Below are 14,906 nucleotides of genomic sequence, written 5' to 3' on the forward strand. Positions count from 1 at the left end.
ACAGATAATAATGTATTATTATTATTATCTATATATTAAAATCCTACGGGCCAAATGAAATAACATATTTTTAATCTATAGAAAATAAAACAGTGTCCACAAAAAAAAATGTAAATTGAGCATAATAAAAACAAAATAATAATTAAATTGAATTTTTGGAGAGAAAAATAGTAGAGATGATAGCAATTAATAAAGACAAAGATGAATTAATACATTTTCAAAATCCATCGCGCTGGCTGAAAAATAGATTTTTCAAATTTTAAAATAAAAGCCAAAAATAGATGTTTTAAATATTATTATAATATAATAATAAATATAAGATTGTACTGCCGTTTCATCAACAAACGAATATATTATACCATTATTATTTGGCCCGTACGATTTTTATCTTTAGGCTATCTACCTATAGCCTACACATTTACATTTATTATTTCAAGTATTCAATCTTCACAGTCAGACTTTTTTATGTATCATTACTCAAATCAATTAATTTTATTTGATGATTTTAAAACTATAATCAATCTTGACTTTTTTTGGGTCAAACTAGAATAAAATTATATTACATATATATTTTTGATATGATAGAAATATCCTATTATTTTGTCTCTGGTTTAGTGAACAAAGTTCTTTAATGAGAAAAAAATTGGAATCAGTTTGAAGTCTAAATTCAACACTAATAAAATAGAATATTACACTACTTATTTTCTTTTTTCAGCATTAAAATAATCTTAAACAAAAACTTATTATTGGATATTATTTAATTTATTATATTTTAAAAATAAGTTTCATTTATAAATATATAGTATTTAATATTTTTAATATTTTACTATGATAAAAATAACTCTTAAAAAACTAGTAATTATAATGAACTATTTAATTAAATTCAATATCTTAAAAAAATGTTAACATTTTTTAATTAAGTAAATGAAGTGATAATTATTACATAGTTCAGGATATAAAATGTTCCTTTATTAATATTTACACCTATTATAATAAAAATATTAAACGCTATATTGTATTAGCTTATTTCTTAATAAAATAATACATTCTGTAATTAAATAAAATATACATTTTTTTATTTAATGCTTATTAATTTTTAAATATTTAATCCTATACCTTAATGTGATTATTAAATTTTCAGCTACGATAATTGGTCCTGATTATTTTAATACTTTGACTCGTTGTATTATGTACCTAATTGAATTATTGATCACAACTTAACCTGTACAATTCTCTGCATTGTCTTTCATCCCACTATAAATACTTCCCAATGAGAATACTAAAATAATGTTTATTTTTTTTGAAAAATACCTACATAATATTAAGTATTTTGTTTTTTTTTCAATATTACATAATATGATATGTTAATAATATTTTTTTTAACGTCTACTTATTGTAAAACTGATGATTGTTCATTTGCATTTCAGTATGATACATATTTAAAATTGGCTTTCACCAGTACCACTAATCTGTTGCTACTGAACATTGATCATAAAATATAATTTCAATAGATAAATTAATAAGAGGTGGCACTATGGAGTTATACATTTTAAATTGCAGACATAAGAAATTATATTTTTTGTCCATTCGAACAAAAAATCGATGTCATAGATGAAATTTGGATTACTTCGTATAAAACGTCTGCTTAAGAACCACATCCTTATACGTCATGAAATATTAGTTTATAACTGATTGAATTTCCGTAAAATATCATTTTGGACGACTAGTAGTTTTGTACTCGCCTTTGGCAACTGGCAAGTCGAAAGACATTAAAAGAGATGAAAAAGCCATAAATTAGAAACATCGTGCTTTGCCAAAAACAGTACTTTCGATGGAAAACGATAATATTGCGTAGCTAATTCTCACATTAAATTATCATACGTATATAATATATTATGTGGAAAAGTTGAAATCAAGAAAACCTCCGAAAAATTTAGATTGTTAGAGTTAACAGACTTGGAATCTGAAAAACGAGAACTGCCCACAATACTTACGCAAAACACCATATTTCACCTTTTGTCTGTGTAATATGCATATAGAAGTATAACATTGTGTCCAAGTACCGTGGGCAGTTCGCCTTTTCCCCTGCATTTCTGAAGTTTGTCCGATTTTGACTTTTTCCCATAGCAAAGGTATGCATATATTACTCGGCCAGGAGGACAATGCTTGGCTATACTGTGGAAAGTTAATTCACAATGAAAACACTGACATATGTGTTCCGGATGTTAATCTGGCTCGACGAAACAAACATAATGATAATAATAATAATAAAATAACACATATTATGTAGTGTGCAATAGATTTTTAGTTTCACAACAAACCTATTGGGTTGGCATGAGAGAATTGTACTACTGTTTACACTGTCTCTGACTTATTCTTTTATATTTGGATACACGCACGTACGTGCGAATGTCAAAAAAAAAAAAATACGGTAAACAAAATTGCATTAAGCCCTCATGAGTTATGGTCCACTCTGCACGGCAATTTTCAAAACATGCTCACCCCTTTTTACTTTTCTTCGATAATATAATTATTAAAAATCGGTTTTTCGAAATTTTCAAGTTTATTTAGAGAACGTATTTTCAAATTCTTTAGATTTTTACACTATTTAAGGTACTTCATATAGCGGTACAAACTTTTGTTATTAAAAAAAAAATTAGAAAATTTTGAGAATTAGAACTCGAAACTAAAAATATGAATACGTCGTAATTTAAAAAAATATCAACAGTAGAAAAAAGTGTTATGAAAAGAAAAAGATCCATAGATATTGATGTATTTAAAGAATTAAATTTTTTTTTTTTTAAATGTCAATGCTTTTCGAGGTTACCAGTTAAAATATTCACTCTACTGAAATAGTTTTGCATTTCATACAAAATAGATAATAGATATACCGTTAATAATCATCATATTGCTGTCAAAGTTAAAATTTATGAAAAATAAACGCATAATATCTGCATGAACTGAAGCTCTCGAATTCAACAGAATTATAGGTAAGCCAGTTTAATGTTAATTGATTATATAATATCACCATTTAAATAGTTTATTCTACAATACTCTACAGAGTAGCAAAGTAATGATCAATATTGTAAATAAAAATAAAAACAAAAATAAAAAAATGATTGAATATCAATGATTCCGTATATTGTGATACAATACGATAATCCTTTTAAAGTTAAATCAAAAAAGAAACATTTTATAAATACAATTATGATACAATATAGGTTATCATTACATTCTATAATATAATATGACTAATTGTTATTAAGATAACTACTATCATATATTGATTTTATTTTCAACTCATTCAATTCTTTTAATCATATTATGTATATAAATTATTCGAATAAAACGCTTATATAATATTAGAAAGCTTTACAATATATTTGTTTAAGATAATTTTAAATTAAAGTGAAAGATAAATGGATCAACATTATTGATTGAACTTAATATTATACTTTTTTTTAAATCGAAGTTTTACTGAATGATTATCCCAGTGACATAATGACTGACAAAATAAATATATAATTTTACTATATTATTCAATATCATTGCTTCTATATAATTATATACTTTCAAATAAAGTATCAACAGATTAGATAATATTATAATAAACTTTCATTTAGATTTTACTCATAAAAAATTTAGTAGCACCTTCATTAAAAACTACACGTACTATAGTTTATATTATATAGAAAAATATTAATTGATAGTAAGTCATAAAAACCATAATATTAAACAAATAGGTAACTGTACTATAATTTTTGTATAATTGAGCGAATTCAACCACTGAAATAGTTTATATAAAATGATTATACTCATGCCGAACTTTTAAAAACGAAGTTATTAAATCTTTACAGCGCGGTAATCTAATAATATTTTGAATAACTACTGAATATATATCATTTAAAAATATATAAAAATATAATGTCTAAATGGCGTTGATGTGATACAAAATATTATACAAAAAAAAATATTTAATAATATAATTTCGTATCATAATGCGATTTTTTTTCTAAAAATAAAACGACTAGATAAATTATTTTTCGAGTAAGTGGGTACATATTATTATATTAACTGTATACAAAACATTATTATGTATCACATAGTGTACGAGGTGCCCCATGAGGATTTAAGTTTTGCGTGTTAATTCAGATACCATAATGATATTACTCTATAATTTATTATAAACTACTTAGAAAAATATTCGAGGGCTACTCTATCTATGTGCCATATGTTTCTAACCATCTAAAAATCGAAAATGAAACAAAATACAAATCCAAGACCTATCAATTGGCTATCATAGGTTCACCGATGTCTGTAAATTAGCTGACTGATTAATCAATATATTTAATAAAGCCGTATCCTTTAATGTTATGGTTTATTTTTTTATCCAACATATTATAATTAAATTGAGTTTGTAGAATTTTAAAAAATAATGAATATTGTAAATGTAAATTAAACCTATGCCAACAATACGATGCTCATCATCAAAATAATATCATAATATACTCTTAATCGATCCATGTCTACGTTATATATATGTTTATAATGTTTTTGTAGAGTGAACGAATAAAATCGTTATCGAAATTCCGTAATATCTAAACTCGTTAAGTGTCCCATGTCCGGCTTGTAAAAAACGTCGACTGCATTAAGTTGACAGAATAAAAAATATACAAACGATATATTATTATAAGTTGTAAACAAATAGCAACGCGTATTTTTATATTAAACGAACAAGGTTCGGTGCTTTTTAAAAAGCATATATATTATACTGAATTGAATGAATTGAATATTTAAACTTCTCGTTATTCGTTGTTAGTTCAGCAACAACAACAACAACAATAAACGGGGAATGTTTCCGTGGATAAAATAATAGTGAACAAAAGGAAAAAGAATTAGTGCTTAGGGTCCTGTTTTTATTTATTTATTTTTAAAAGGAATAATGTCCGAGTAAACGTTCAGTTACGCACCACTATCCATTTTTCTACGCGCAGAATAACGCCTTGAAGATGGACAAAAATGGTTATCTTTCCCTTATGAGTAAACGCGCGAGTTCTTAAGAAATACACGTACTTAAATACTTTTATTAATATATTATATTTGATCAAGTAATAATATTAAAATAAATATTTTCAAATATCCAGGCAAGTAAATCCAGGTGAGTTACGTTATACCCGGTTATAGGATGACGATTAATATTATATTGTACATTAAATTAAAATAATTAGTAATAAATGACATTTTATTTTTGGTGTATTTGGCAGATCCTATTCAATTTTATAATTAAAAATATGTACTATATACCTGTATATTATGTAAATATGAACAGAAAATGTTAGTGTTAAAAAATAAGACAAATTTAGAAGGCTTAACAAAAATGTATAGGATTTTCGAAAGCTTTTGAGTTTAATTTAGAATTAGGATGAAATATTTTTGTTCATCCAAATTAATAATCCCCAAAACGAATAAACTGCATTTAACATTAATGAATTACATATTATATCGCTTTAGGGTTGGCCAAGCGTCATTTTTCAGATGGAAATCATTAATGGATATTTTCAGTATGAATTTTCATAACACAATTATTGTCCTCGACGAGGATCATTGATTTTTTTTTCTTCAATATCCCTAACTGTAATGTTGTACCAAAAAGTTTAAAAATACTACTGCAATTACAATTATTTTAGTTTCTGTGTTATTATCTTTAATTTGATAACATTTTATTATACTACATGTAACAATAAATTCCCATTTTTTGTGAAATAATTAATTGAGTATATACATTATAAGCACATGTTTTGTTTAAAATATTTTAATTAGTTTTAACTTGTAGGATACAAAATTGTTATTATTTATATACTCGTATATATTTGACATAAATTGTTAATTTAAGCTTTTATAACTTGAAAAATGTTCATTCAATACAAGATTATTCATTGGTTATTGTTTATTTAATTCATAACCTTATATCATAAGTATTGTAAACTTTAAGTCTTGAAAATACATAAGTAAACCAAAAACCTCGTCTTATGTACCATACATACAACACATACTAGTATTTATTATGAATTTGAAATGTATAATAATAATATTGTACTATATCATTATCCTGTGGTATTCTGAGCGAAGTTCCTGACCTAATTTTTATGGTAATTGAATACAATATTATGTTTGGTTTCTTATATAGTTATATACAGTGCATGTGACGCAATATGTAATAACAATTTATAAAAAAAATATATATATATATAGACAGTCGTAATATTATTGCGAAATAAAAAAAATAATAATTTAACCTTTAAAGCTTTCGTTTTGTATTTCTTTTCATTTATTCAATAAAATATTGGTTTAAATCTCAGTCGTCAAACCGAATCACTTATAGATAAGAATCACCGTGACACGCGTGCATTGATTTACGATTAAGCGTCAGCAGTCCGGCGGTAAGCGCATGGAAAGAAAATCTGTCAGAGCTATCTCGGCTAACAAAGATAAGGTTTTATTTCACCAAGGATATAATGGAAAAAAATATTGAAGCGCGTACATTATTTTCTCGTACATTACGGCTTTATTATTAAAATTTAATACAGAAATAAGATATTAGCGTATAATAAAACATACCTAGGTAATGTTAATTTGTCATCACGTTAGCATTAATCATAATCTTATATTATGTTTTATAACAATATGAAATGAATTATAATCAGGCCATATCAAATGTATTTTGTTTAGTAGAATTATTAGTATGAAATATTAATAATGTATTAAGTCTGTTTAAACTTAAAACTATGAATTATAACTTTGAGAATTCTACGGTTCGACCTATAACTAAAACATAGCTTGTTTGAACTATAAACATAAATCAAGTGTATGTTTTAATACTATTGTTATAATGTTCTCGTTGTTTAGATTCTGAACGAACAAATTATTTCTATTCTGCACTATCGTATAAGCATACTTTCATCCGGAAAATAATTTTGTTTTCGCGTAAAGCTAATTTTTTTATTTTAAACAAAATGGGGATTGAATTTGGAGGTTATGATAATTAAAACGTTACAGACAACAGACGTTTTCCAAAAAAAAAAAAACTACTTTCGAATCAATTAAATTTTTTTACTGTATTCATTTTGAAAAAAATAATAAAGGATTTTGGCACTATCCCTAAAATTATAATGTTTTGGATGAATAGATGATTAACTGCGACTGACTTTTGAGTCCAATAGTATTTTAAATATAGTTTCCAATTTAATGAATGGTCTGAAAAGTTAATAACCAACAATGAACCTAAAACATCAAGTAAATAATATAAGTGGCTACACAGGATAACAATAATAGTTGTTCAAATCAAAGTTATAGTAATTAATTTAGTAAAATAGAATCTCAATGTTGTATTTATGTATACTAGAAAATAGTATTTTATCGTTTTATCGAATGTCGTATGTGTTTAATTATAGTTTATTCTCAGATATACATAATACATTATATTCAATTGTCTGTACTATTTACAATAATTGTAGACTAAAATATACTATAATATTCCGCCTAAACCCTAAAATGAATAATTTTATTTCAAACATCATCATAATATTATTATATTTTAAATATGTGTGTATGTGTTATAAGTACAGCATGCAATATTATAATATTTATATAATTATAAAATTTAAAATAAAAATTGTATAAATATTTTTTCAATGTAAAGATATTAATGTTATTAATATAATATAAATTATTACTACAAATTGTTTAAAATGTATTTTCACGAATAACTAATTAAAATAAAATTGAAGAATTGAAATACTATTATGCACGTAAGATTATTAAAATACTAATTATCAAAATGCAAAATTCAAATATTGTCAACAGTTATATAAAATTGTTTTTACACTAGACAATCGTACTTTTTGTAAAGAATTTAGATTTATGGTTTATAAAGATTTCTTCCATTACCTGAAACTTTCAACTAATCAACAGCTCGTATTCGGAAGTGGAAAAGTGTTGTATGCTACAATACAATTGCCAGGTTTACTCAGCTGTGTACAGTATATGTTTAGTTAGTGATGAATAGATGAAACAAAAGCACGTTCAGGTAATTTGTCTTGTATAGGTTATACAGACAAATTTTGATAGAGATAAGATGTAATCATTTTGAATTGTTGAAATTATGAAAAGTAAACTAATGAACTTCCTGTTTATAAATTAGTAAACGTGATTTCAATTTATTTTATATTGTATTGGTTTTTTATTTATACTAAATTAAAAAAAAAATCTTTAATAATTCAAAACTAAAAGCATTGGACATATTTTTATAGTTAATTATTCGAAATACTGAGATACATTATTTTATAGATTTGTACATGAATAAATATTATGTACTTTTTATGAACTTTTTCAAAATGATGTAAGATTTCGTTAAAAAAAAATACTGTAAGGCACATACAAAACCTTCAAGCTAAACATTTTATTATCAAAAAAAAAAAAAAAAAGATAGTATTTATCCTTTAAACACATTTCTATATAAATATTACATTTGTATATTATAATTGCTGATATTTAAATAAAATATAAACTAGCTTATTTTGTGTATTTATAATTGCTTTTTATAACTAAATATGTTGTTTTTTCGTTTAAAATTTGAATATTTTAATTTAAAGAAATGCACTATAGAAGTTGTTGACTAACTAAACTGTTGACATTTATTGATTATTACCTACTGTATAATGGTAATATCGTGACATAATAATTATTTTTATTGTCTTATTAAAACGAAAAAGGATGGAAGTATTATTTTAATTGTATTCCAAACAATACTAAAATGCCAAATTTTTCATTTTTCATTGAATTCATTAATATTTAGATTATTCAATTTTTCAAAACGTATACGATCCTCAGCACATTTAAGCATTTTAAAAATACATCAAATATTTTAAGAATTATTTAGGAAACAATATTTGAAACACATAACATGAAAATAAATATCACTATTTGGATACCCGGCACCATGATATAGAAATCAAAAAAAAAAAATGAAATTCATAGACGTATTATAACTCCTACGGTCAAGCAAAATGTTAAATATAAATTTATTATGAGCTTATTTATACAATATTTTAGTATTATGTTCTGACGTATAATTACAGTTAGAGTGTTGAGTACAATATTATGTATGTAAACAATTTCTTTGATTAATGAATCCTTTGATATTATTTTTTTCGACATATTTAAGATTAATTTTGAAGAATAAAAAATATACAATTTTAGTGTAAAATATTTTTTTTTCGAAAATAAACTATTACCATCCAATATAAACAGTTTTCAATATGTATACCGGTATACGTCATACAAATACAATTTGAATAAAATGTTTTAGGTAATTTAAGTCAATATTGTCTACAAAATTAGTTAATTTTAGTGTAAAAATATGACGAGTGACAGATTACAATACTTATTTGTCTTCGTCCATATAGTCTTGTTGTGATAATTATAAGACGAAAGCGACCGAAATTATTCTACTACCGTAATTCAAAATAAACGATTTCGAGATTAATGATAATGTATTAGGGATAATCAATTCGTTTTTGAGATGGTACCACCATAACGTGAGTCGGCTGAATCGATGCCATAAGGGGCATAGAGGTACTTATACAAAATCTACGAGCGCTAACGAGTAGTCAATAAAACATTAACGTAATTTCCATTGCTATTTGCGAAAATCGATCTCTCGGGACAATTGAAGAATTAACATTATTACCAAAAACTTTAATTCTTAGAATCTTAAAAGTAAATGTTTGAAAAATAAAACGATTTTTTTTTAACTATACTATCATCGCACTAACTTTTTTTCAGAAGAATAATTAAATTAATTTTGATTTTGTCTGGTATGTAAAAGGATACGAAGCGAAAGTCTTGAGTATTTAATAAATAAAAAAAACTTATTATAGTAGGTACAACCTTGGTTTATCATTTCCACCTACAAACAAAACAAGTAAGCAGTACTCGAAGAACTTTTTACCGAGACAAAAGTCTACGGCCAGAAATCGATGTTTAAACTTCTGTTGATTGTGTTTCTTGATTTACGAGGGATATACTATCAAGTATGTCAAGCCATCTTGAAGTTGTGATAAATATAGCTGAAACCACGCGTTTGTTATTAAAAATTTAGTGACACGTATTTTGGGTGTTTATATTAGAATAACAGTTGAAAAGTTTTAAAATGTATTTGCGGAATCATGAAGGTAAGTATTTTTTCGAAACTAAAAAGAAATACTGAAATATAGTAAAGAATATTTACGTTACTTGTCGTAGTAACTTTATACTCAGCTTCAGCAGTTCAGAACAAATTCGTAAATAATAGTATAACGGTTTTGTATAATGACTATATTTATTAAACAAAACTATAAAAACAAATTTTACAACTGAGGAACTTCAAAAAATGTCAATATTGTTGGAATGAATAACGTTGAATAAATAAAACAAAATATAATTGATCAATTATAATTATTAAAGACTTAAATGAAATATTTTAATTTTTTATTTTTTAGAGTTTTTATACAAATGATGCGCATCTTCTGACAATATAAATGTATTTTTTTAAATAATAACTACCTTAGAAGTGCTAAACAGATTAAAATAGACCAAATTGTTTTATCTACCGTTTTAAATCGAATCCTAAGATTAATTTGGGGCAAATTATATGTGCATGCGTCATTACATGTTGACCATCGAAAACGAACTGAGCCAATACATTTTTTAAGCTTTTATAAGCCAAAAATCTCCAACTCTGTGGATCTCTATTGTAATAATAATAATATCAAGCATTATAAGATTTATAAAATTTAAATAAAAATTAATTGCGTGTGCATTTAGCACAAAATCAAAAACGAGGTTTAGATAAATCGTTTAGTCAGTATATGTTTTTATAGTATTAGCTTTCTACGTAGTGCGTGTAGAAAATCTTACTATGCCGCTGTGTCCGTTCACAGTACATAATATCCATTTATCACGGTTTCTGTTGTTATGGTTTCCAATATAGTGAATTATTAATTTCAAACAAATACCACTTGGTGATGTGTGCATAAAACAATAGATTTATTACAGCTAACCAACTGCAATGTCAAATCGTTTTATAATAATTTATACGGATAACATTATTTTTTCATACATAAATACATAATACTATCCGTGGTGTATTGTTTTATAACTGTACATTCATTTGTACAGAACTCTATTGGACAGAATGACGCATTCAGCTGTACTCGTATAGACCAAAAATATTGAAAATTTGTTTCACCTTCGTTATAATAGATTTAATTACTGTGTTCCTAGACTGGAATTTAAGTGATTTTTCTTTCGCTTAAAGTGTTTTTTTGAAAAAAAAAAATCGGGGAGAAGTTTAAGTGAGTGCCATGGTCGCAAGAAAAAAAAAACATCGAATTTATCGTGGTCGTAACGAATAAAAAAAAACTCCTACGAACTCGTACTATTTATCGGCAATAATCGTGAACCACAAAAGAAAATACGAGTCGTGTAAAATAATCAATGTCCCGGAAAGTCGTAAAAACCCGTTTATAACCTCACGTAACAAAGTTTGGAACTGCTGTGTTCAAATGCGCGTGTATATTGCGATCATATACATATATATACATATATACTGCAAGGAAATTCCAAGGGCGTCCTTGAGAGAGAGTATAGACGACGGCGCCCCCCCCCCCCCAACTTTTTTTTTATAAGTTAAGTTTTATTTTTACATTAAAATTCAGTTCATACCTTAATGTAATAGATATAGTTGTATACTGAAACTTCATAACGTATTGCATTGTAAGAATATACATTTTAAAGGAAACTATTGGTTTTTGTAAATCGTTATTTTACTTATTAAATGTACTAAAATACACCCCCCCCCATTTCTCAAACACCAAAGTCCAGAAGTAATTTAGTGACAGAAATTCGAATTTTCACACAGTACCCTACAGCTTACAGTCTTCAGTCGTTGATTCACTCGTCGATTACTCGCTTAATTTATCAACGTGTACCTATGCATTAGTATTGTTTAAATGATTTTCAAAGACGAACACTGATATCAATCTTATTAATAGTTTGTGTAAACATCGAGTACACAGCAAGTCAAACATATTTCTTACTAACATTAACTTAATAAGTCACTTAAGCATTAAATTTGGAATGAAGCAATATATTATTAGGTTTTACAAAAATATGAGTTTTTTTCATATTGTCATCGTCTTTTGTAGTAATAAATAACTTAAATATTCAACTTTGACGTTAATTTATGATAGAAAATTTGGTCAAGTTAATAAACTGTGATAACATTTACGACATAATATAATATTTTTTTTGAATTGTAAACTCGAAGTTTATATAATGATAAGTAATTTATATTAGAAACCAATTCATACACTGTATTTTCACCAGATAACCAATTCCGTATTTCTCGAGCTAAATATAGATACCATAAAACCAAATGAAATGAATAAATCAAAATAAATCCTGGCAGATCATTATTTAAACTTCCCTATAATATAGTTTAAATATCATCTATATTACATAGTACATACTCACTATCGACGCTATCGAATGCATGTCATTAGTAAATAATTATATTATGTTGAAATATTTCGTTATATTCCTCATCTAAAGCATAAAAAATACATAGGTACATACTATACATGAGATATTTTCTCATAATATCTTAGAATCAAAGTTAAAATAACAAACGAATTCAACCAATAAATTGTTTGAATTTATCGTGAGAAAATTTAAAATTTAAACTTTTATTCAAACCAAGTACATTTGTTTGATTAAATGATTTGTAAAATAAAAATTAATAGCTAAAGGGTCAATACTTTGCAATGACAAATATTATTTTAATATTATATTCAAAACGAATCTGAAAATATGATTAATATGTATAACGGTAACTAGCTAAATATTCTGAATAAAGATTTTCAACAATAATTAAATATTTAAATATAATATATTACCATACTATAGTTAGCATATTAATAAAATATTATGTAGAAGCAGCTATAAACAAGACTTGGTATCTAATTTATTAAAAAATGGTAAATCATCATAAATTAAAAAATAAATAATCATTGTAATTGTAATAACGAAGTGAAATTAATTATTTAGTTGTAAGCAATTAAAACTTATAATGTTGTACACGAATTTTTATGAATATTTTGCGTGGTAATAATAAGCATTTTTCATTTCTTTAGAATTACTTTTATTGCAAATGTTGAGGTAATTTAGATTATTTAAATTATTATAAAAGTTACATTCGTAAAATCTTAATAATTATAACTTTTATCAAAATTAATACAACATTGATACTAATAAACATATTTCATCATTATTCAACATTTCAAAGTTTTTTTGATTTTTGAAAAGTATTTTCATTTAGGTATGTAAAAATAATGTAATTGTTTGAAAACTGTCAGTCTAGTAGTAAACTTTTATGGTATGCAGGATCAATCTATCAACACTAAATGCCTTAAAATATATCCTTTAGCTGGATTTTTAACGATTAATGGTGCACGGAATTATTCTATACACAATTGTTCTTAACATAAAATACTTATATTCATATGATCAAATATATTTTTATACTATATACTTTGCTTCAACATTAATACATATATCGAAAAATATTATATAATGTATGCTATTTCATAAAAACATTAAAAACCATAGATTAAAGTATACAAAAATTAATGGTAGTTTCACAAACAAATAAAATATTAAGAAAAATCTTAAACTTTCCATGAAATAACTATGAGTAGAACCAACTCATGTATACTTCAACAGTATTATTTAATGTATTTATCATTATTATTTATATTTATCTTTATACTATTGAACATACTATTGTCATTGTAGTATACGAGATTAATTGCATTATTGTTAATAATATCCTTGTAAACTAATAAAATGTAATTCTATTAGTTTTAATGAATAGTGGCTTACAAATAATAATATATTTTATAATATATTCATAATTAAGCTTACAAACATATAATTATTAGAAATTTAATGAGTTTAATACTCTTATTGTATTAATGATGCATATTTACTCACCAAAAGTTTTAACACTACTAATTAAATATTAATAGGTGGCAATACTACTTAAATCGAAGTACAAAATTAAAAAAAATTAATTCATCTAGTTTAAATTTCAGACCATAAGATATTTAAGGTGCACTTGATTTATTATTTATTTCTGTATTTTATTATTTCTTTAATACTGATATAAAACAATGATAATAAAGTTTTGATATAAATTTGAACTATTAAAATTAGAAATTCCCACTAAAGAATAAAATTTAAAAAAAAAACTATTTTAACAATGTACTATACATATAGGAATATGAGTAGTTGAATATTATATACGTCAATACTCAATATTCAATGAAATATTAATGTATAAATATTTAGAACCTAATGTCTAATTTATTAATTATGCTATTGGAAAAACTGATTATTTCTAGTTTTGAAAATGTATTTCATAGTTAATATAATTCCAATCAGATAAATGTGTCTTTATATTCGGCTATTAAAAATCTACAATAAAAAGTTTTTACGTTTTATTTATAGAGAAGAATAGTTTATTACTATTTACTTTACACATAAGTTAGTATTTAGAATCATTTTAGACTCAAATAATGCATTGGATTTACAATGATTGTTTTTTTTAATTTTATGTCTGTTATTGCAACATGATTCTTTTAGAGAAGGCACTTTGTGTCAATGTTCTAATTTAGAATGGAATAACTGTAGAGATTCAAAATTTTACAAATACTTATATTTATATTTTATTACTAGGTATCATATATATATATAGTTTAATACTTAGGCTATTTTGAGATATTGATGCTTGGATACTAAAAATATTA

The 14,906-nt window shown here is 24.6% G+C and overlaps 1 protein-coding gene across 6 annotated transcripts in view; it reads right to left on the reverse strand.

Annotated features, from left to right (window-relative positions):
* Nucleotides 1–14,906, reverse strand: part of LOC132931604 (acetylcholine receptor subunit alpha-like) — a 160,419-nt gene that overhangs the window by 123,029 nt on the left and 22,484 nt on the right. The gene's annotated exons all lie outside the window — the stretch shown is intronic.

Source organism: Rhopalosiphum padi, chromosome 1 (assembly GCF_020882245.1).
Source record: "Rhopalosiphum padi isolate XX-2018 chromosome 1, ASM2088224v1, whole genome shotgun sequence".
NCBI classification, from domain to species: Eukaryota; Metazoa; Arthropoda; class Insecta; order Hemiptera; family Aphididae; genus Rhopalosiphum; species Rhopalosiphum padi.